The sequence below is a fragment of the Cervus canadensis genome, chromosome 5, assembly GCF_019320065.1.
Source record: "Cervus canadensis isolate Bull #8, Minnesota chromosome 5, ASM1932006v1, whole genome shotgun sequence".
Classification (NCBI taxonomy): Eukaryota; Metazoa; Chordata; class Mammalia; order Artiodactyla; family Cervidae; genus Cervus; species Cervus canadensis.
The window spans coordinates 51853892-51872522 of record NC_057390.1 but is presented as its reverse complement, the minus strand read 5'-3'; the positions used below and the strand labels follow the sequence as shown (position 1 = coordinate 51872522).

The 18631-nt window shown below is 37.3% G+C and overlaps 1 pseudogene; it reads right to left on the bottom strand.

Annotated features, from left to right (window-relative positions):
• Window positions 1-1847: 1847 nt before the first annotated feature.
• Window positions 1848-18269, bottom strand: LOC122442488 (annotated as a pseudogene).
• Window positions 18270-18631: the final 362 nt, after the last annotated feature.

The window sequence follows — 18631 nt, the reverse complement described above, 5'->3', positions numbered from 1 at the left end:
TATTTTAAATATAGTCAAACTGCTAATACTTCAGTTTAGTTCAGTCACTCAGTCATGTCTGACTCTTTGTGACCCCATGGACTGTGGCACGCCAGACTTCCCTGCCCATCGCCAACTCTTGGAGTTTGCTCAAACTCAAGTGCATCAAGTCAAAGATGCCATCCAACCATCTTGGCCTCTGCCATCCCCTTCTCCTCCTGCCTTCAATCTTTCCCAGCATCAGGGTATTTTCCAATGAGTCAGTTCTTCACATCAGGTGGCCAAATATTGTAGTTTCAGCTTTAGCATCAGTACTTCCAATGACTATTCAGGACTGATTTCCTGTAAGATGGACTGGTTGCATCTCCTTGCAGTCCAAGGGACTCTCAAGAGTCTTCTCCAACACCACAGTTCAAAGGCATCAATTCTTCAGCACTCAACTTTATAGTCCAACTCTTACATCCATACATGACTACTGGAAAAAACCATAGTTCTGACAAGATGGACCTTTGTTGGCAAAGTAATGCTTCTGCTTTTTAATCTGCTATCTAGGTTGGTCATAGCTTTTCTTCCAAGGAGCAAACATATTTTAATTTCATGGCCAAAGTCACCATCTGCAGTGATTTGGATCCCAAGAAAATAAAGTCTCTCACTGTTTCCAGTATTTCCCCATCTATTTGCCATGAAGTGATGGGACTGTATGTCATGATCTTAGTTTTTAGAATGCTGAGTTTTAAGCCAGTTTTTTCACTCTCCTCTTGCACTTTCATCAAGAGGCTCTTCAGTTCCTCTTAACTTTCTCCCATAACAGTGGTGTCATCTGCATATCTGAGGTTATTGATATTTCTCCCAGCAATCTTGATTCCAGGTTGTGCTTCATCCAGCCCAGTGTTTCTCAAGATGTACTCTGCATATAAGTTAAATAAGCAGGGTGACAAAACACAACCTTGACGTACTCCTTTTCCGATTTGAAACCAGTCTGTTGCTCCATGTCCCAGTTCTAATTGTTGCTTCTTGACCTGCATACAGGTTTCTCAGGAGGCAGGGAAGGTGGTCTGCTATTCCCATCTCTTTCAGAATTTTCCACAGTTTATTGTGATCCACACAATCAAAGGCTTTGGCATAGTCAATAAAGCAGAAATAGATGTCTTTCTGGAACTCTCCTTTTTTGATGATCCAACGGATGTTAGCAATTTGATCTCTGGTTCCTCTGCCTTTTCTAAACCCAGCTTGAACTTCTGGAAGTTAGTTCACAGTTCAAATACTGTTGAAGCCTGATTTTGAGAATTTTGAGCATTACTTTGCTAGCATGTGAGATGAGTGCAATTGTGTGGTAGCTTGAATATTCTTTAGCATTGCCCATCTTCAAGATTAGATCGAAAACTGACCTTTTCCAGTCCTCTGGCCACTGCTGAGTTTTCCAAACTTTCTGGCATATTGAGTTCAGCACTTTCTCACCATCATCTTTAAGGATTTGAAATAGCTGAACTGGAATTCCATCACCTCCACTAGCTTTGTTTGTAGTGAGACTTCCTAAGGCCTACTTGACTTTGCATTCCAGGATGTCTGGCTCTAGGTGAGTGATCATAGCATCGTGGTTATCTGGGTCATGAAGATCTTTTTTGTATAGTTCTTCTGTGTATTCTTGCCACCTTTTCTTAATATCTTGTGCTTCTGTTAGGTCCATACCATTTCTGTCCTTTATTGTGCCCATCTTTGCATGAAACGGTCCCTTGGTATCTCTAACTTGAAGAGATCTCTAGTCTTTCCCATTCTATTGTTTTCCTCTATTTCTTTGCATTGATCACTGAGGAAGTCTTACTTATCACTCCTTGCTATTCTTTGGAACCCTGTTAATACTTGAATCATTATTTATTTAATTTTTTTCTAGGATGAAGGCATATATTTAACACGTTTCCTTGTTGAACCATGGGATTCTGACCTGGAAAGCTGATAGACCACTGAAATTCCTGGCTAAGCTGGTTATTTTGAGGTGGCCTTGGTCCCATATGCTGCTGAGTTTGGTTAACTGTTGGAGAGGTTACAAGTCATATCCCTATTGAAAGGGGTCGCATGAGGATGCAGACTTGTTGTTGAGGTGAGGCTGTACAGGGGGTTTGGGGCCTTAAAGGGCCCTCCTTGCAAGTTCATCTTAGGAGCTATTAACTGGCCTGAGTTGTTCATCTGAGGAAAATTTCTTTGGGCTCCTGAAGCTTCCTGCTGCCAAAGGTATATGGAGGAGGAGAGCGGAAAGTTGTCTGTACAGTGGTTAAAGATGGTCTTGCCTGGAGTTGCTGTCACATTGGGCCAGGTGGGGGAGCATTTCCTACCTTTGAGTTGCAGTCATTGTGCCAGAGAACTCTAGGCTGGAGGAAACTGAACAATTCCAGAAGGCAGCTTGCTCCAGCCTAGAGGAACAGGAACTTGCTTTGGGGCAGTAAACTGGAGTTGGATCCCCTATGGCTGCTGCTGGCTGATGTTGCTGTAGGGTTCTTGCCTGCATCTGTTGCTGCTGCTACTGCTGGGGAAAAATTAGCTGGGTTTATTTGTCTGTTCACTGGGACAGGCTGTACTGGGTGGTGCAGAGGAACTAAAGGTCTTGAACAATGACTTCACTGCTGAATATGGAGTCCAGAGAAAAGTGGATCAATTGTGTCTGACTAGAAGCAGGACAAGGAGTCCTAGGCTGCATTTCTGAATTGGGGCCAGATGCCATCATGGAATATGACACATTTCCACCCTGGGATAGCATAATAGTTGCAGTGTTGGTCATCCTTATTATCATGGAGCACCTGTCATGGGAAATCCCAACTCCTTCATAATTTAATTTCCGCTTGCATGGATCCTTTATTTCTCACATCTTAGCTTTGGTTCTGAGACAAAGCCAGGTTGATAGTACTTTCCTCTTCCATCTGAACAAAGAGAATTCCAAGATCCTGAAGACAATGATTGTTGCTCTGAGTCAGTATCCATAGCTGCTCCGCTGCTTCCCAGAAGATGTTGAATGCCACATGTAGGGTGTTCCACGGCTCTACCTTTCCATACCTTTAGCTTGCTGGATTCCATGTGTAACAAATTGAGTGTATTCTCCAATATTGTGTCCAAGTTCCATTTGAAGTCTTTATCATCTCTGTTTCCTTTAAAGGCCAAAAAATCCACCTCTGAGTCTTCCACTGTTACTGAGCAAAAGGAAATATGCTGTTGCTGTTGTTCAGTGGCTAAGTGGTGTCCTCCTTTGTGACCCCGTGGACTGTGGCATGGCAGGCTTCCCTGTCCTTCACTATCGTCTGGAGTTTGCTTAAATTCATGTCCATTGAGTCAATGATGCCATTCAACCATTTCATCTTCTGACATCCCCTTCTCCTCCTGTGTTCAGTCTTTCCCAGTACCAGGGTCTTTTCCAGTAAGTCAGTCCTTCACATCGGGTGGCCAAAGTACTGGAGCTTCAGCTTCAGCATCAGTCCTTTCAATGAATATTCAGGGTTGATTTCCTTTAGGATAGTCTGGTTCGATATCCTTGCTGTCCAAGGGACTCTCAAGAGTTTTCTCCAGCACCACTGTACAAAACCATCAATTTTTCCATGCTCAGCCTTATTTATGGCATGTCTTCTAAATTTGGAAGGTTGTCCAAAACCATGGTGAATATTATTCCAGAAGCATGTGTGCGTGTTTGTTGCTCAGCTGTGTCTGACTCTGCAATCCCATACTCTGTCCATGGAATTCTCCCAGCAAGAATACTGGAGTGGTTTGCCATTCCCTTCTCCAGGGGATCTTCCCAATCCAGCAACTGAACCCAGGTCTCCTGCATTCCAGGCAGATTCTTTACTGCCCAAGCTACCAGAAGCATATGTCCACCATATTCCAGGTGGACAATACAGAAAAAAAAATGTTTTTCTTAATTTTTATCATTTATATAGATCATCTTCTAAATCTACACAATCTGGCATGTTTAGGACTTGTATTTTAAGGTAGCAGCCAATTGCAAACACTGAGCTTGGCCCCAGCCCACCAGGGTGGACCTTGAGCAATGCCCTTTAAAGTGGATGCCCTTGGCCCTCAGTGTATACCTCCATCCATCCTTTCCTGCATCTATCTGTCAAGCCATCGCACCCAGCTACCCAAAGCCAGACCCACCCGGGACTCAGGGAGCCAGTGAGGAGGGGAATGGGCTAGACCAGGCTAGGGAGGAAGGGGGGGGATAATTTACTTTGTGTCAAGGAATCCTTTTCTTGCCAGAAGTTTTCAATATATCATTGCATGTTTTATTCTAAAAGTTCCATGGTTCCTTGTCTTTGCTAATATTTAATTCACCTGTAATTGAACTGTCTAAATGGTGTGAGGTAAGAGTTCAATCCTTTTGTATGATTACCCCAGCAGCATTTATTGAACTGTTTATTCTTCCCACAGTGGCCTCAATGTCAGACAAATAAACATCTGTCTCTTTTTCCAACATCTTTATTCTATTACTTCATATCATTTGTTTAACTAAGCATCACTTTTCATGTATTTTTCCAAGTTAATATTTATCAAGAGGTATCAATGGCTACACAGAGAAGATAAGTGCAAATCACAGATCTATTCTAGGGCACATATGGAAGTGTGCTCAGTTATGTCTGACTTTTTGTGACCCAGGAACTATGCCCACCAGGCTCCTCTGTCCATGGGGTTTCCCCAGGAAGAATACAGGAGTGGGTTGCCATTTCCTTCTCCAGGAGATCTCCTGACCCTGGGATCAAACCTGAGTCTCCTGAATTGCAGGTGGATTCTGTACTGCCGAGTCATCTGGAAAGCCCATGCTAGGGCAGATAAACATTTCTTACTTCTGAAATGACACCCTTTTGAACCCATACCCATTTCAAGACAGTAGGTGAATGTTATCTCCCTTTGAGAGTACAGTGCATTTTTCATACCATCTTTCACTGAGAATTTAACTGCATGGGTTCTATTTTTCGGTAGGTGTTCCAATTATCCTCTTTTCAGGGGGTCCAACAATGTGCCCTGCTTCCTGAGCAACCACTAAAATAGTCTCTTAGTTATCAGTGTCTGTATAGATACCAGAGTAGCTTCAAATCTCTGCTGACTTACTTCTGGCTTCTAGTTTCCTTTTTATCTATGACCACTGAGGTTTCTTTTACTTTTTTGACCAGTATGGAATAACCTGAAGCATGTAAACCAAAACCAAAGAGGAACAAAATCAATCAACCAAACAGATAATGTTTGCTATAATGCATTCCCAGGTGGCACTAGTGGTAAAGAACCCAGCTACTGATGCAAGAGACATATGAGATGCAGGCTTAATCCCTGGGTGGGGAAGATCCCCTGGAGGAGGACATGGCAACCCACTCCAGTATTCTTGCCTGGAGAACCCCATGGACAGAAGAGTCTGGCGGCCACTGTCCCTAAGATCATGCAGAGTCAGACACGACTGAAGCAACTTAGCAAACACACATAATATATTCAGTATCCACGGGTGTTATGTACTGAAATATTTTTTTTTCAGTGCATCTTCACACCACAATACTAGAATTGGAAGTCCACAGAAGAATTTATAAGATATTTGATATAAAGGACAGCAGAAAAGGAAGAATTGTTGGGCAGCATTTTCCAAATAAAGTATATTTTTATTTTTTACAATGGAGCGTGAATCCTTTTAGATAAAGATGAGCTTTCCAGTTCTCAACAGTACCACATTATTCTCATTTTTTAACACTCTGCATGTCTCTCTAATTTGTTATCTCTCTGGTGCCTATAGGCATTAAACTGTGCAATACCCAATTTAAGGATTAATTATTTCTTTTCTACATTTACCCCACTCTTAAGTTTGAAGAACTTCTACTTGATGATGGAAATAGAAGAAAAATTATAGTAAAGCAGACTCTTTTTTTGACCTCTTTGAAATAATAGCACCTGCTTCAAACAGTTTGAGTGCTCTTGCTCATTTGCCTTTCTCTGTAAACATTCCCTGAAGTCTCACTTTTCTTATATTCAACATGCTCACAAGTCACAGCTCATTTTGAGCTCAGATCTTCCTGATGTGCTTTTTCTAAATTTTTGTCACACTCTTGTATTCTTCCTTGATTATGTGTGCCTCTTCTAATCTCTTACAATTAAACAAGAAATTATTTAAGAAATAAAAAAAGAAGGGAAGGATGTATGGAAAGGAAGAAGGAAGAACATATAGCATCTTGCAAAAGGTTTTTGGGCTTGCTTATGACGCATTTTGAGAAGGACATGGCAACACACTCCAGTATTCTTGCCTGGAGAATCCCCATGGAGAGGAACTTGGCGGGCTACAGTCCATAGGGTCATAAAGAGTCGGACACAACTGAGTGACTAAGCACACATGACACATTTTAGTTAATTATCATTTAATTTTCTCTTTTATGTTATTCATGGTTATGTGACTAGAATTTTATTTTTGAGGTGTCAATTCATTTTGAATTGTCTAAAGTTTCTGGTCATCAGATCAAGGTTATATTTTATATGTAAAAAGTCTCTTCCCAGAGAAGTTTATGAGAACTCTCAAGCTAAGCTTAGCATTTCTTTCCTTTATAACCAACACTCCAAATAGTCCAGTTACACCTATGTCATAAAATACATCATTCTTGTTGACAATTTATTTACTCTTAAGGTTTCAAGTGATTAAATGTACCAGAAATTTTTATTTAAACAAAACAATATTAATAGAAATTATCTGGTACAATGAAATTCTTCAAACTACTTTTTATTCTCTCAGTGGTGGAACTTTTAGAAAATTCTACATGTTTGATAAGGCTTCCCTCATGGTTCAATGATGAAGAATCCACGTGCAGTGCAGGAGATGCAAGTTTGATACCTGGGTTGGGAAGATCCCCTGGAGAAGGAAATGGCTACTCGCTCCAGTATTCTTGCCTGGGAAATCCCATGGACAGAGGATCCTGGCAGGCTACAGTCCATGAGGTCACAAAAATTGTATAATACTTAGCAACTAAACAACTGCAACAACAATGTGTTTGATAAAGATAATTAATGAATTGAAGCTAATCCAGATTGGGAGATTTGGTCTGAGATATTCTTGACTTACTAAGAATAATATCATAGAACTCTACTGGGTACATATCCAGCTGTGTGTTAATATTAATTAGTGTTCAGAATGATGGCACCACAAACTAGCAGGATCTTAATTCAATAAGTAATTTCACTGCAGTGGAGCCATTAATCTGATCTCATGGAATCAGACATTATTATATGAAGATTTCCTATAATAAAGCTTGATGTTTTACAATCATTTTTTACCCCAGATAATCCAGTCTTCTGCCTACCTGGATTTCATAGGCATTTGGACAAACCACTATCTTATCATTGTTATTGATGATAATGACATGCACAGGCAAACATATAATCTGTTTTGAAGTGTGAAAGTCCAGGACAACTGCAGAGCAGTCTTTATAAACTGAATTATCAAGGCAAACTATTTAACATTTCATACTTTTTACTTATCTCTAGTAAAAGACATTTTAAAAACAGTACTTCATATGCACGAATTTCCATCAAAAATATTTTAGTGGTAGCTTTCCTTTTTAAAGTTTGAGGTTGAAAGGCTCATTCTCACCTTTTTTTTTTTTTTTCCTACCTATTGAGTCTTTATATCATTAGATTTTGATGTTCTGGATAAAAGTCACAGAGTGAGTGTTAGCAATTAGTTTATTATTTTTAATGCCAAAGAGTGAAGCTTTTCACAGCTGAGTGGTTGAGTTAAATAAACCATGCTTTTCGCTCAATAGTTTAGAAAAGTAGTCTAAAACAAAAGAAATTTTTAAAAACTACATATGTTTATTAATAGTCTAGTTGGAGTTCTAGGAAACTCTTTTGAACTAATACTTTTTAACACTTCTTACAAAGCAATATATATCTTGAGTTTTCTTGTGTATAACACATTTCACTAAAGAATATATGAACAGCATAACTAAAAAAAGTGTGAAGTTAAACTTTACTGACAATTCTTTTACACTTTCCAATAAATTCTTGAGTGGTAGTTTCAGCTTGGAGGGAACAGTTGCCCAGGGTAACAAATGAAGACCATGGAATAGGTACCCTGGGAAATAGTCATTACCTATTTCTAAAATATCACTTTGAAGCAGGGAAAACCAGAACAGTAAACCCAGCAGTGTGCCTCCTACAGCAGCTGCCACTACTTACTTGCAGGAATCAGATTTCAGGGTTCGCATAGAGGCAGAGCCAGCAGGAAGCCTACTCTCAATAATTCTTTCCTGCTGCAGAGTTTTACAATAGAACAATTAGAAATCTTTGCTTATTAGATTTTCCACCATGTCACACTTTCATTTTCAGCTCAATGTCTTCAAGGAACATTGTTTACTTGAGGAGTTATTTCAGACCAAGATGACATTCTCGCCTAAAAGTCTATAGAATACATTCAGGCTATAATTAGAGATTGACTAGGTATTCTTTAAACTTACAAGACATCCTTAGGTTTTATAAATTGATAATTTTGGTTACAATTGGCTAGCTTTACAATTGAAGCTTTAATACCCATATAACTAAAAATATAAACCTTGGGATGCAGGCTGTTACCAGTACTGGATGCTCCAGAAAAGATTATAAAAGATTACAAAAATTACAAAAATTCTTCCTCCAAAACCTGCCTATCCACATCCGTTCACAGACAGAACAATTGGAAGGAGAAACTTTTAAACCAAAAACTGCGAAGGAGGAAGGAATCAATCTAAGAAAAAGAACATAAACAGGATGAAAGAGTAAAGTACTAAAATGCAAGGATGCTCCATGTCAAAGAAAGGCAAATGTGAAGGCAGATTAGATGATAGTCTTTTTGAAAACTAGGAGTGGAAATAATAGTCATGTGACTGGAATGCCTGATGGGCAGAGGACGAGTGAGCACTGGTGAGTTAAACAAAGACTAGAGCCTCAACACCCAGTGTGCCATGGGAGTGTATTTAGAATTTATTTAAAGTGACTGGATAGCTATAAGCTGGTGAGTGACATGACCTGCTGTGTGTTTCTAAAACAGGTCATTCTGGCTTAACTGTGGAAAAGAGAATTTAAGAGGAATTAGACTGGAGACCCATAGACCATTTAGGCATTTGGAGTGCCAATGAAAAAATGATGCCTGCTATATCAGTAAATAAAGGATGTTACAGTTATCAAGTCATCACATTACAACCCCCTCAGTGATGCGCCCTGAGAAACCCGGGACAGAAATAGGATGCCTGCCATCAAGTAGTCAACCTCTGCAGCAACTCCCAGTGGTGTATCCTGAAGAGACTTAGGATGTGAAAATACAGGATAGAGGTCCCAGATAGCTAAGGTCATATCAAAACAATGATTTCAATGAGCCTAAACTTTTGCATCTTCCTATGCATATATAAGTGCTAAATTCCTTAACTTGAAATATCTGATTTTCTTTAATTAACAGTAATCTTTTGATGCTCTGACAAACTAGTCTTTGTTGCAAAAATCCTTATGTATCCTGGCTTCTCCCTTAATTCTTCTGAGCAGTCTCTCAGGGCTGAGAGGTTGCATCCCGGGCTTAAGTCCTCAGTTTTGTGTACCAAATAAAACATAATTCTCAGCTTTTAAGTTGTGAATTTTTTTCAGTTGAAATTACTATTCCATTAACAAATCATGTTGGCTATTCTGAAATAATGAGCATAAGATGAAGAGAATTGAAGAAATTTGAGTCTGATTTATGAAGTAGAATTGTGAGCATCAGGTGTAGAGAGAGCAAGAGAAAGATTACAAAAATTACAGCACTTGCTAGTAAGACTCACTGTAACTGGGAAAGGTTAATTCTGACTCCATACTGAATCTCCTTCTGTGACGTTAACTCTTGTTTTGCCAACTTTGTTATATTAGACATACATAATGGCCTGCCTCAGGGAACCCTGCCCCCCTCTGCCTGACCCTTAAATTAATGTGCCTTTGTTTAGCTCACAAGGAGATATTCCATTTCACACCACCTGTGAAATATCTGTAAGGAAATTAAACTAACACAGTCACCACCACCCCCACCTTATATGTGCCATTCTAGGAGCTATCTGCAAGAATTAAATGGTCTTTTTACCTTGTTATCTCACCTCCCCCATCTCTGATCCACAAAAGAACCTGGCATCCAGGCCCCAGCAAGACAGTCTTTTTGAGACATTAGTCTGCCATCTTCTCAGTCATCTAGTTTTCCAAATAAAGTCTTGTTTCTTGCTTCAACATTTTGTCTCTCAGATTCATTGGCCAGCCTATGGTGCAGTGAGCAGAGTGAGGTTGGACTTGGTAAGAAGAGAAATATCACAAAAATTACAGCAAATGTTGTTTATACCCACCAATATTATTGTTGTAACAACATTTTGCTGTAAAAGGCCAGTAGTAAATATTTCAGTTTTGCAGACCATGTATGACTTTTGTCAATATTTTTTGTTGTTTTACATTGCTTGCAATTCTTTTAAACATTAAAAATGTTCTTAGATCTCAGACCATCCTAAAATTAGTCAGAACAGAAATTGACTAGCAGAGTATATTTTGTTCACCTCTATTCTAGATATTTTTCATATGTGTTCTCAAGAGTACCTTTCTTTTTACTTAAGTTAGAACTTACCAACATTGTAGTTAAGTGATTTTTAATTTATGCAGATTTTAGTACCTGTTTACATGTTACCTAGCTTCCCCTTCTACTAATATATGACCATAATATTTTATTAAATCTAGGGAGCTTAAATTGGCACAACATTGGCAACTAAATTAAAAAAATTATTGGATTTCACTCCTAAGTATTTTTTTCCTATGGTTTCAGGGTCTAACAACAACAACAAAATATTGCTTTTAGTCATTGTCTCCTTTGTCTCTTCTAATCTGTGACATTTTCTCAATATTTATTTTTCATAACTTTGATACTTTTCAAGGACACTGGTCATATTTTTATGTCTCTCAATTTGACTTTTTTTTCTGATGTTTTCTTGTTCTTAGACTGTGCTGATGAATTTTCAAGAAAGATACCACAGAGAAAAAGTTTCCTTCTTCTGACCTCATGTCAGTAAGTATATAACATTAACGTACTTTATTCCCAAGGATGTTAGTCTTGATCACTTGGTTAAGGTAGTGTCTGCCAGGTTTACCCTCTATAAAGTGACTATTTTTCTTTTCCCCTTTCATCCACTTTTTCTTTGGAAGAAATTAACTCTTGATCACCAGCTCTTCCTTAAAGAGGATGAAAATTGCACATGTTTTCTTTTGACATCAGTGCTGAACCTAAAGGCTTCCCTGATGGTTCAGATGGTAAAGAATCTGCCTATAATATGGGAGACCTCAGCTTGATCCCTGGGTTGGGAAGATCCCCTGGAGGAGGGATGCAACCCACTCCAGTATTCTTGCCTAGAGAGTCCTCATGGACGAAGGAGCCTGGTGGGCTACAGTCCATAGGGTCACAAAGAGTCAGACACAACTGAGTGACTAAGCGGAGCACAACACAGGATTAATCCTAAAGAGTAGGAAACATTTTTTTATCTTGTTTATTTTTATATGCCCAGGATGCTATCAGACACTTGTTGATTAATTTATGTGGAATAATATCTTGGAATATTAGCATTTATTTTCCAAACTATAATATTATAAATATAATAAAATATTTTAAAAGCTTCTATTACTCTTCTTGGGATGACTTATTATTGAGGTAGTGCTATTTTAATAAACCATATCAAATGTACCATAGGAAGAGGGAAATTTCATTCAGAACACCTTCAAACTTTAATATTTGAATCTGAAAATGGAAGCTAAGAGTAGAGTTGAACACATTCAAATAGAAAGTTATTACATATGTTTAGCAGGAATATGGGGGGAAAAGAGCCTTCGGCAAGATTGGGCCTTTTATGAGAGCAAGAATCATAGGGAAAATGAAATAAATCATGGTTCATTCTATTAGATAACTTTAGAGGGTTTTTTTTTTTTTCCCCTAACTAGCAGTATGTGACCTAATACCTCCTTTGTTGTGTTTAGTCATTTAAGTCATGTCTGACACTTTTGTGACTCCATGGGCTATAGCCCACCAGGCTTCTCTGTCCATGGGATTTTCCAGGCAAAAGTACTGGAGTGGGTTGCCATTTTCTTTTCCAAAATATCATCCTGATCCAGGGATCAAACTTGCATCTCCTGTGTCTCCTGCTTGACAGGTGGATTCTTTACCATTGAGATATCTGAAAGGTATCTCTCCTTGGTTTTCAGGAAATCCTACCTTTCTCAATAATGATTACACAAAAGTGTATCCTTTAAAGATAATTTAAGAAATGCTAAATTATGTGTTCAAATAGTTGCTAGGAGAAAGTGATCAAAAATAGTAAATAAAGAGATAGATGATTTGTCATTTACAAAATACTAAAAACGCATCCAAACTAACAGGCCAGAAGCCTGAGAACTGATTTATTTATTTTTGCCACTTCAACTTCCCTATTCAACAAGATCACTGAGATGTCAACATAAACATTCAAATCCATTCCACAGCCATAATCATGATGTAGAGTCTAATATCTTCAACCTTCTTATTGTAACATCTTATGGTGGCTGATTTGGTATTGAACATTGAGTAAAGTTACTGCTATCAGATATGGTAAATAATGATACACAGGGAGTATTATGTCAAGCCAAGGAGGGCCGATTTCTATCTTGAGTCCCAAGTAGAAGTAGAAGTAGGTTTCTCTCAATGTGATTTCAAGTTTTCTTCCACTCTATTGTTGCCAGAGTATATATAAATTTGTATAGTAAAGAGAATTGAGGAACAAAAATAATCCAGACATATGACATTAAAACTGTATTTATGGGGAAAAATAACAATATTTGTTAAGCAAAGTAGGCCAATGACTTCTGCTGATTATATGCAGAATTAAAAGAGTGCTTAGAAATTAATCTTTAGAAATGCCCTTAATTAAAAGACTTAAGCATAAGTTATTATGTATCTATTTTTGTCACTAACTTTACTTCGGAAGCTTAACATGTACTATTTCCTACAACTATGCAAAACTTTATGAAACTAGTTATTACCCCTTTTGTGTTAGTCAAGTTGTGTCCAACTCTTTTTTATCCCATGGATTGTAGCCCACAAGGCTCCTCTGTCCATAAAATTCTCCAGACAAGAATACTGGAGTGGGTTGCCATTTCCTTCTCCAATTATCCTTTTACTTGAATGAAAAGTAAGAAGTGAAGTAATTTGCTTAAGATCTCACAACTGGAATGTTCTAGAGTTAGAATTTGCAGCTAAGTTTACTAAGCTATACATTTATCCTACAGCACTTATAAAATGAGACAAGGCTCAAATCCATACACTTTATAGAATTTTTCCTTATCAAAACTTACATTGAATGAATACACTTTAGTCATTGACATTTTAATATCTTTAAACATCTCCAAAATTAGTGAGTCTTGTACAGTGTTACCTGATTTGTCTTCAAATAACAAATGCCATCACATCTCTTTCCTCTTTGAAAACTTCCCATTAACTGTAGCACATCTACACTTTCAACTCTGGGCATTTACACTCTTTCATGACGTGACTTCATGTACTCTTCAGGTACATTATTCCTGTGTCATGATGTAGCCACATTTAATTTCTCATACTTCCTCATCACAGTATCCTTTCATAACTCTGTGAGTTGCACATGATGCAAAGTTTTTGTTCTTAAAACTTTCTATTGTAACCTAGAGGGGTGGATTAGGGGAGGGGAGAAAGGTTCAAGAGGGAGGTGATTTATGTATAATTATGGCTGATTTGCTCAGCCACCTCCTGAGGTTAACCTCAAGCTTGGTCTCACAAACAGATACTATCAGAGACTCTATGTACCACTCCACCTATGTTTTCTTCTCCCTAAGAGATTCAGAATCTGTTACAACCAAAAAGTGAACTAGCTCTGTGTAAACACAGTGGGTGATGAGTTTGAACTCGATACATTACAATATCATCTTTTCAGGTTCTCAGTGAAAGCTTCTGAGAAAACGGTCAACCAGAAAAATAGTTGGAAGACGATCAATGAAGATTTACATAGAGGAAAAAAATGAACTCACAGTTCAATTCCTTCAAATGAAAACTGTGACAAGACAGAATCAAATACCAGACCACACTGCAATGTTTCAGAAACCTCATCCTTTCAGAGCATCAGGGAACTGATTAAGAGAAGAGTTGGGGGAAGTTCTCAAGCAAACTGCTATGAAAAGAGCATAAAGTAATCTGAAGTAGTTGGATATTTACAGGAAAGGGCTATAAGCAAAACAATGATGATTTAAAATGGAATAATATTAAAGACCAAATTCTCAGGACTCAATTTATAAAATCTAGAATACAATAAGAAGAGAAACCATTATACTGCAAAAGCTAGAAACATAGGCAACTCTTCCCACACGCGTTTGCCTTCTAACCAAGAGGTAAAAGAAGAAAGTAAAACAGGTATCACAGAATAATTAGGAAACAAATTAATGAAGGCTCTAAAAAACATAACCTGGACAAGAGGTCTAAATATGCACATTCATAACATTAAATACCTTTATGATTATTAGGCAAACATTAATGTTAAGTAAGCCATTAAATATAACAGAAGTTAATTTGCTCACAGGGAGTGAAGATGCATTTGGAAAGCTTTTCTTCAATATATCCAGTTTTGCAATCAACCCTAAGCAAATTGTACTTGTGTTTATTTACACCAGATTTCTGGATCTGATAAGTACACAAGCACAAGGTCAGCATCTTCAGAATGCTTACACTTAAGGAAGGAGGAGAATATAAAATTCTTTGTGAAGACGTAAAAGTCAAGCCTCTCACGTCTGTGTTTAGCAGAGTTCCTGAAATAACTATATGTTAGATAAGAACATGGAAAAATAAAATTATTTAAGAGAATTATAAAAGGATTATTGAGAAAAGCATGGAGGAAGAGATAAACAGTTTACTGAAAATCTTCTCCACTGCACTGAAATGGTATCACCATTCCACATCAAAAGACTATGTTTGCATTTGATTCTGAGTTTCTATTTTATTCCATTGCTCTATTTGTCTATCCTTGCACTAATATGCTGTTTTATATTATGACTCTAAAATTATCCTTGGTATCCAGTAGATGCCTCCATCTTTATTGTCAGCTTGTGTTGGATATTTTCCCTATATGTTTCCAGAAGTGTCAAACAAGCTTATGAATTCACACCTCCACCCTCCCAACACCCCCTCCCCAAAACTCTCAAGATTCTGAGTAATTTTTATTGCTATTGCATTCAATTTATAGATTTAGGACTTATCTTTATAACTTTCACTTTTATGTATCTATAATGGCCTTTTAGTTATTTCAATTTTTTTTAAATTTCTCTCAGTAGCGACAACAGTAGCAGCACTAGTTAATGTTCTGAGGAGATATTGAATGTCTTTTATAAGACTTATTTTTCTATGTTGGGCATATTTTTATGTTATTATAAAGGATATCGTATAAGCCTTCAGATTCTATTTTTATCACTAATGTATGTAAATATATGATTTCTGTGTACAGGTCTTGAATCTAGAAACCTTTAACAATTTTCAACCAATTGTTGTGGAGTGCCCATGTACACAATATGTCATTTATTTTAAAAGGGAATATTTTTTCCTTCTTTTCTATTGTACATTCATTTAATTTTTTCCTTGCTTGTGGCACTGGGGAGAATTCCTGTGTCCCATTCCTCTTCACAAGTAGAAAGATTTAATATGAACTATTAAATAAAATCTTTGTCGATTTTTGAATATACTCTTATTCAGATAAAGGAACTTTCCTTTTAATTAAATTTTCTAAGCATTCTAACATGAACAATCATGGATTTCAGCTCCATCTCCTGGAGAGGGCAGTATTTACTTACATTTTATTTAATTCTTCCATGAGGAGGATTTGTCCCTTCTCCCCCATTGATTTACTTGCTCAATCATTCATTTGTATTAGTATGGACTCATTTTTATTTGTTTTATACATTGGTTTTAATCCAGTATCACACTATGAAATTTATTGCTAAAATTTTTACAGCTTTGACCATCAGTAGCTCTTTCAATTTGACTTCTGGATTCTTTTGACACTTCCACTCCCTTAGCTTTTTGAAGAATTATTTGCTTTCTGGAACTAAAAAGTTCTCCAGCCTCATTGAGTACATTACCTGATCTGGCCTTACCGTCAGCCATTTCTATAAGGATCCCTTGTTCTTTTCATTGAGTCATGACATTTAAAAACTACAGAACTAGGTACCAGGTGTGCTCTTAGCTATTGGATTATTATAGCTTCTAGAGTCTTTTACCAAACTATCTAGGATGTATATGCATGTAACGTGAGTTTGAGCAAGCTCCCGGAGATTGTGAAGCACAGGGAAATCTGGCTTGCTGCAGTCCATGAGGTCGCAAAGAGTCGGTCACAACTGAGTGACTGAACAAAAACAACAAGCATACGTACACACACATGTCTATTATTATTTCTGTATCTATCCATCTGTACCTATATTCAACTAAAGCTAAGTTCATAATGATGTCTCCTACTCCATTTTAGTACCATTTCATTCTAGTGTTTTTCTCTTATATCTCTATATTTACCCTATCCCACAGTAAGAAATTTGACCTCACAATCCACTATTCGCTTATATACTTGGTTAACCTGTATAGACATAAAGCATATTCAGAATTGTTATACTGTACCTCAGTATGGCACACAAGTGCCAACCAGAGTACAGTACTTATCACGGTTACATTTCTCTTTAACTTTACAGTTTTCAGTCTAAATACTGTCTTTCAGTGTTAATTAGATCATGTTCTCTTTTGCTCTCCATTCCCTGCAGTAAGAGTATGTAATAAAGTTTTTATTCAGTTAGATTCATCTATCCCAGTCTGTATTACATTCTAGGATGCCAGGTCCATGATGCATTTTTTATTTACATACTTTGCAACTCATCCTTTGTGATGTGCAACTTTATGGGCTCTGATAAATGCATAAAGCCACGTATCCACCACTCTAGTACCATTCAGAACAGTTCCATTATGTTAAAAATGTTGTGGGTCTTATCATAAGTCAGCCACCACCTCCTCGACCACTGACAAACATTTCTGTTTTCCATTTCTTAGTTTTGGTTTTTTAGAATGCTATATGATTAGAAGAATATAATATGTAGTCTTCTGAGTCTGCATTCTTCCACTCAACAAAATACATTTCATCCATGTGTTCCAAAACTGGGCCTGAAAATACCCAAATGAGTCTGAGATATCTTCATGAAGAAAGAATGATTTCAAAAAAGGCTGGGATAGCATTTTAAAAATATTAAGAGATTATCCTGAAGAAAAGACCAGAAATGAAAAGCTGAATATTAAGTAAATATTTATCATTAATTAGAACCAACAAAGTTTATAAGGAAGCATAGATCAATAATGATCAAAAATGATTAATAATTTAAAACGAATCCTTGGTAGCTCAGCTGGTAAAGAACCCACCTGCCAATGCAGAAGACACAAGAGACATGGGTTCAGTCTCTGGGTCAGGAAGATCCCCTGATGTAGGAAATGGCAACCCACTGCGGTATTCTTGCCTGGGAAAATCCCATGGACAGAGGAGTCTGGCAGGGTACTGTTCATGGGATCAAAAATAGTCAGACATGACAGAGTGTGCATGCAGAGACTTAAGTTGTGTTGGCCAATAAATAGACATCAAAGTAGTTATGCTCACTCTTTGCCAAAATGTAAATTAATTAAATTTAAATAAAATTGTTTTGTTTAATTCATATACCTCATTTTTTTCTTTTTTGAATGCTTAATCACTCAGTCGTGTTCAACTCTTTGTGACACTGTGGACTGTAACCTACCAGGCTCCTTTGTTCATGGGATTTCCCAGGCAAGAATCCTGGAGCAGGTTGCCATTTCCATCTCCAGGGGATCTTCCCTGACCCAGTGATCGAACCCATGTCTCCTATGTCTCCTGCATTGCAGATGGATTCTTTACCCATTGAACCATTGGGGAAGCACAATATACCTCATATTTCCCAGGAAATTGTTCAAAACACTTGCTATAGTAATAATAGTAAATTTGAGTTTCTCTCATTTTGTCTGAAACATGTAGACCTACTCAGTTTTCATAGAGTTAGTTTTTCCTAATGAGTTCAGAATCAAACAGTCACAACCTCAAGAATGACTATATTCAAAGGGTACTTTATTTAGAAAATAAAAAGAACACACCTTGAGCAAATGTCAGAAGGGCTGGCACTGGGGTTAATTGCACCCCTGTTGGCGGTGTCAGCATCCGTGTGCCTTTGTGACAGATTTTCATGTTCATAGGAAGCTTTTACCTCTGCTTAAATTTTTGCTATGTAGTTTCTTCCTTTAGAAAATCATTTTCATAAGTCTCCATATTGTCTATGAAAGTAACTTAATATCACTTTCAAATTTTTACCTTGTACTTTTCTTTCTTCTTCTTTTTAATCTTTGCATTAATCCAACCAGAGATCATTTTTGCTTACCACTCAAACATTATTTTCAAGAAAAATAAAATAAGTATAAAGGCAAATTAAAGAATGAAGTCCAAAAGAAACATTAATAACATAGGGGAAGAATAAGAGGTAAGTTATTAATTTAGTGCTATAGCTGAAATATAAAAGCCTTTAAAAATTGGCATCCACATAATAGACAAAT